Raw genomic sequence first — 6000 nt, 5'->3', positions numbered from 1 at the left:
TAGCAGAGAGTGTGGACGTAGGCGTCACCCAGACCTGTGTCCAGATCCTAGGCTCAGCCCCTTGCTAGCTGTGTGTCATGGGTGAGTTGTAAATCTCTCCTTGCCTTGGTTTTCTCATATATAAAATGAGGCCATAAATATTTCTTCCTTGTGGAAAAGGTGGGAAGGTTAGGTGAAATATTGCACGGAAACAGTTGAGCCCGTGCACGTAAGAAATCTTCAATAAGTGCTAGCTCGGGACTTCCCTGGTGGTCCAGTGGTTAAGAATCCACCTTCCAATGCAGGGGACATGGATTTGATCCCTGGTTGGGGAACTAAGATCCCACATGCTGCAGGGCAACTAAGCCTGTGAGCCACAACTACTGAGCTCTCGCACCACAACTAGAGAGCCCGTGTGCCACAAACTACAGAGCCCACGTACCCTGCAGTCTGCGCACCACAACTATAGAGGAGAAAAAAAGAAACTCACATGCCACAACTAGAGAGAAGCCTGCGTGCCTCAGGGAAAGATCCTGCACACCTCAATGAGGATCCTACGTGCTGCAACTAAGACCCAACGCAGCAAAAAAAAAAGCGCTAGCTCTATTTACTCTTGCGTCCTCAACCTACCAGCCCCAGGCTGCTCAGGCTATAGGTGTGAGTAGACGCAAGGTGACTCTTCTGGGATCTTCTAAGGTGCAGAAGTCACATCTCTTTTCCAGGTTGACCTTCTGTGTAATAAAGAATTTAATGGTTACCAGGGGTTGGGAGTAGGGCAAATGGGGAGATATTGGTCAAAGGGTACAAACTCCCAGTTATAAGATTAGCAAATCTGGGGATCTAACATACAGCTTGGTGATTATCGCTAATAATAATACTGTAGCATATCCTTGAATGCTACTTAGAGAATAGATCTTGTGTTCTCAGCATAAAAAAGAAATGATAACTATGTGATGGGATGCAGGTGGGAGCTAATACTATGGTGGTATCCATTCTACAATTTATAAACGTGTAATATCAACACACACATCTTAAACCTGCACAATGTTATGTGTCAATTATATCTCAGTGAAACTGGAAAAAAAAATTCAACCTTGCCAAAAAGAGCTCTGACCTTTGCTCTCAGCCCCTGGATGGTAATCTTTGTTTTACTGGGGGTCTGGGACTAGCCAGATAGTAACATGTGGTTTTTTTCTAAAATTTGTTTCTTCACGGGATTTCCCTGGTGGCACAGTGGTTAAGAATCCACCTGCTGTGGGGAAAGCAGAGAGGGTGGGGGGGAATGAACTGGGAGATTGGGATTGCCGTATATACATTACTAATAAGAAAACAATACCAAATTGTACACTCTAAATATATGCAGTTTATTGTATGTTAATTGTATCTCAATAAAAGTTCTTAAAAAAAAAATAAAATAAAAGAATCCACCTGCCAATGCAGGGGACACGGGTTTGATCCCTGGTCCAGGAAGATCCCACATGCTATGGAGCAACTAAACATATGTGCCACGACTACTGAGCCTGTGTGCCGCAACTACTGAAGATTGCTTGCCTAGAGCCTGTGCTCTGCAACAAGAGAAGCCACCACATTGAGAAGCCTGCGCACCACAGCGAAGAGTAGCCCCAGCTCGCCACAACTAGAGAAAGCCCATGCACATCAAGGAAGACCCAATGCAGCCAAAATAAATAAATAAAGTACATAAAATAAAATGTTTCTTCTTATAAAATCAACATCCTAATAACTTGTCTAAGCAGGTGCAGCTGGGCTGCAGCTGGCGGATGGAGGCATCCCCCAGCCTCTGGGCTGCAGACCAGCTTCAAAGGCCCCTGGGCCACTGGCCCAACCACCCAAAGGCTAAGAGGTGACAGTTTTAACGTCACACATTGGAAAAGCCCCATCATGAGCACACTTTCTGGTAGAATTTGATATCCTCAGAGGGGGAAATTTTGTAGGCAGGATCCGGGGATGGGTGATGATGTGGATGTGGAGGGCATTGATGGCGTTCAGGAAGAAGAGTGAGGAGGCCGTGAACTCACTCAGAGCATCAGGGTGAGGCTGATGAGTGTGACCTAATTCCTAAGGAGGATCAGGAAGCTCAGGAGGCCCCTGAAGGAAGAGGATGGAGCCCATGTTCCACTTGTGCCGCAAGTGGGGGTCCATTCACACCTGGGATACCATGAGGAGCTCCAGGGCAAAGATGGCGACCACCACGGCCAACGTGGGCATGCTGTGGGCCACAGCCATGCCTGAGGCCAGCCTGGGCACAGGGCCTGACTCAGGTCTCAGAGACAGTGTGGTCCAGTCTGGTTGGAGGCAGTGCAGAAGCACTGCAACCAGAAGAGGCAGTCGTCGGCCAGGAGCCAGTGGGCATCACAGATGGAGATGGAGGAGAGGACCATGGACAGAGAGGCACACAAGATGATGAGGGCCTGGACAAAGGATTCAAAGAAGGACTGGTGGGGCCTCCTTTGGGCCAGCAGCCTCTGGGCTTGCAGGCAAAGTCTGCAAGCCTCTGTGACCACCAGAACCCTCCAGTCGGGAGACAAAGAAGGAACATGTCTGCTAAAGGAAGCTCACCCACAGGGCAGCGGTCCAACCAGGGTGCCGAGTTCCCTTCAGAGCCTCATGCCCAAGGAGTGGGAACTGGTCAGTTCTCAAACAAACATCTTGCATCACCCCGCACCGCCGAGGGCTGTCATCCTGGGCCGGGGCTTGGCTATGTGCTCCCGCCTGGCTCCCTCATGCCACTCTGCTCAGTAACAATGTGATTTAGGGCAGGAGCTTTGGAAAGGCCCCACCAGAAAGACTAACCACATGATTTAGGATGGGGGCTTTGGATCACATGGTATTAATTGACCTAGAGACTGAAATCAATCAATCATCAGTCAATCAATCAATCATGCCTACCCAACGGAGCCCCAATCAAAACTCTGAATGCCTGAGGCTCGGGTGAGCTGCCCTGGTTGGTAATGCACCATGCATATTGTTGCCCATGGATGCAGGGAAATGAACACACCCCTGACTTCACAGGAAGAGGACACTGGAAGCTCAGCAGCTAGAGCTTCCCCAGACTCCACTCTATTCTCGTCTTCTCTTGGCTAGTTTTACTCTTTGTCGTGTCCCTGTAATAAACTGTAATCATGAGTAGCATAGCTTTCAGTGAGTTCTGTGAGTTCTCCTAGTGAATAATCAAACTTAAGGGCAGTTTTGGAAACCCCTGAACCTGCAATTTGTGTCAGAAGTGACAATTGCGGCCTGTGTTCCTTCTAAATTGTACAGTTGACTAAACTCTCACTCCCTGACATGTTGAACAAATGAGTGAGTGAGTGGGTTGTCCTGAATTGCTCAGCCAAAGTCAAACAACTCCCTTAAGCTCTCCGGGATAGGGACCCTTATCACCCCTTTCACAGGCAAGGAAACTGAGGCTCAGAGGCGAGACATGTGGAGGGGCCAGGATGGGAAACAAGTCTTCAGGACTCCAGCTCAGGATCTGACCATCATAGGGTATGGCCCCACCCCTGCCCAGGGCCCTTCCACCCTCACAAGGCAGAACCTCACCAGCCCAGGACCCCTTGGGAAACAGAAGAGAGAAGGGATGAGACAGACCAAGCCTGGAGCCCCTGAGACGTTTCAGAGGAGCGTGGCAGGTCTCGGGCCTTCCCAGTGCCCTGTCCACAGCGAACCTGGCCCTGCATCAGGCTGCAACTCAGATGTCTTCATGGCCAGGCAGGTCACTTAAAAAGATGAAGCAGCAAACGGATGCTGCGGAGGAGCAGGGGGGAGCCAGAGTAGCTGGAAGGTGTGCTCCATAGCAAGGCATCACAGTCTTTGTTGAAGTTCTTGTTGTTTTAAACACAGCAAGGGTCAAACCAGACATGCTTTCGGGTCACCAGTCTGTAACCTCTGAACTCCACAGCCTGGACCTCCCCATCTCCACCACTTGACCCCTCACCATGACGCTCCAGCTCCTCAGCTCCCGGACGGTCCTATCCTCTTACTGCAGACCCTCTGCCATGCAGGTTTCTGCGCTGGTCAGTCTCCCTGTGCTCTTTGAACCTCCCAACTCCCACCTATTTTTCTGGTCTTGGCTTCAAAGCCATTCCTCAGAATTTTCCTCTGACCCTGCACATTCAGTACCAGAACCCAGGCTTCTTGAACCCAGCCCAGGGCTCCTGCCCTTCCTACTCTGCTATAAACTCTCTGTCCCCTAGGCTTTCTCATGGCTACGCCAGAATCAACTAATATTCATTCAGATGGTCAGTCAGTCAATCAACTAACCTTTCGCTTAAGGTTAGTTTCATCTTTTTTCTGTTTATCAGGCTCTGTTCTAGGCACCAGGGAAACGATAAACAACGAGAATGGGGGAGTCAGACAATACAGTGATCATCGCACAAATGGATACATAATCACACGCTGTAATAAAGGCTATGTGTGCAGAGAAATGCAGAGTTTCTAAGAAAACTAAGAGAAATGGGGAGGCTAATTGAGACTGGAGATCAGAGAAGATTGGGCAGTCAAGGTCTCCATCTTCCTTTTCTCTTATGAATTTCTTTCTCTGTGCACTAATAGACTTTATTGACATTAAAGCCCTTTGCTCCAGGCTAGGTACACAGGAAACCTTCAATAAATGTTGGCTCCTGTTACAGTTTTTCTCCCCACATCCTGCCACCTGTCACTCACATCCTCCTCTGGAGGGGCAAAGGACAAGTGTCCCTGGAGGTAGAGGGCAGCCGAAGGTGACCTCTCCAGTTGGCCTAGACTTTTGTCTCAGTCCCCAAGGACTGATAGCCAGAAAAAGAAAGGAGGCACCCTTTCTTTGGCTCTTGCGGTGGGCCAAGCACGGTGCCAGGCCTTTTACAGACGTGCTTTCACTGACCATGGCAACATCCCATGGGGTGGGTGCTAGTACAATCCCCATTCTGCAGATGGGGAAACTGAGACCCAGCAAGACCAGTGCAGCTTGTGGGCAAAGCTGAGATAAGAACCTAGAGGATCTTGGCTCTGGAGTCCACGTTCTTTCTGCAGCTCAGCAAACTGCCAGAATGAACACAGCAGCTGGTAGTAGGAAAAACAAAATGAAACAAACAAAAAACCACTGAAAACAATGTGGATGCCCACTAACTGAGGATTAAATTATTACAGAATATTCACTCAGTAGAATCCTGTGCTGCTGTTTGAAAAAAAAAATGCAATTGATAAATGCTTTTCATACTCCTGTACTATTTTGGGGGGCAAGGGGGGTTACCATAAATATGCCTTATATCTACAGTTATTTTGAAGGGGGTATCAAGCTCAATTCACAGGTGTGCAAGACACAGAGCATCTGTTCATTTGTTTTATATCAACTTTCTTTCTATGCAAAGTCCCATCCAGCCAGGCTGGTGGGAAATTCAACCTCAGCCATTTTTCATTTTCCTCCCCAATATACACAGTCCCCTCCAGGACAGTGCAAAAATCCTGGGGTGGCATGTAGCAGCAAGGCAGTGGGCAGAACAAGAAAGTTCTAGTATGGGGTGGGGAGGTGGTGGGCACCTCAGGCAGGGTGGGGAACTGTGCTTCTACCTCATGAGGTCTCACCTGCTCCCCAGGCTCTGCCTGGCTCCCCCAGCTCAGCAGGAACTGGTGCCCCAACTTTGCTCACAGAACTCACAGCCCTCAGCCTCCTCTTCCAGTCACAGAGAACTTCTTTGGGGTCTGGAAAGAACCACCCCCATCCCTAATCAAGTTCCTTTGGGGCTCTCTCCTCTCCCTCCAGGAGGCACCTCTGCTGCCCCCATCATCGCCCCCTGCCCCATGGCCCAGCAGCTGCTCAATAAACTTGGACTTTTGGATACCAAACACGGGAGGGAAAGTATATTTTGCGGGTAACCTCTCTCTCCTGCTTCCCACTCTTCCTCAAACCTCCCCCAAGGCAAGGAGGTCCAGAACCTTCTTCTCCCATGTGTTTGGCAGAGGAGAGAGAATTTAATATTTCAAAAAACTGTCTCCTCACAATTTCTCCTGCTAATAAACATATATGCA

General features: G+C 49.2%; 1 pseudogene; it reads right to left on the bottom strand.

The window, feature by feature from the left end:
- Positions 1 to 1833: 1833 nt before the first annotated feature.
- On the bottom strand, positions 1834 to 2957 carry LOC130853831 (voltage-dependent calcium channel gamma-like subunit; annotated as a pseudogene).
- Positions 2958 to 6000: the final 3043 nt, after the last annotated feature.

Source organism: Hippopotamus amphibius, chromosome 1, assembly GCF_030028045.1.
Source record: "Hippopotamus amphibius kiboko isolate mHipAmp2 chromosome 1, mHipAmp2.hap2, whole genome shotgun sequence".
Lineage (NCBI taxonomy): Eukaryota > Metazoa > Chordata > Mammalia > Artiodactyla > Hippopotamidae > Hippopotamus > Hippopotamus amphibius.
Note: the sequence above shows the minus strand (reverse complement) of the source record. Positions and strands in the feature narration are given on the sequence as shown.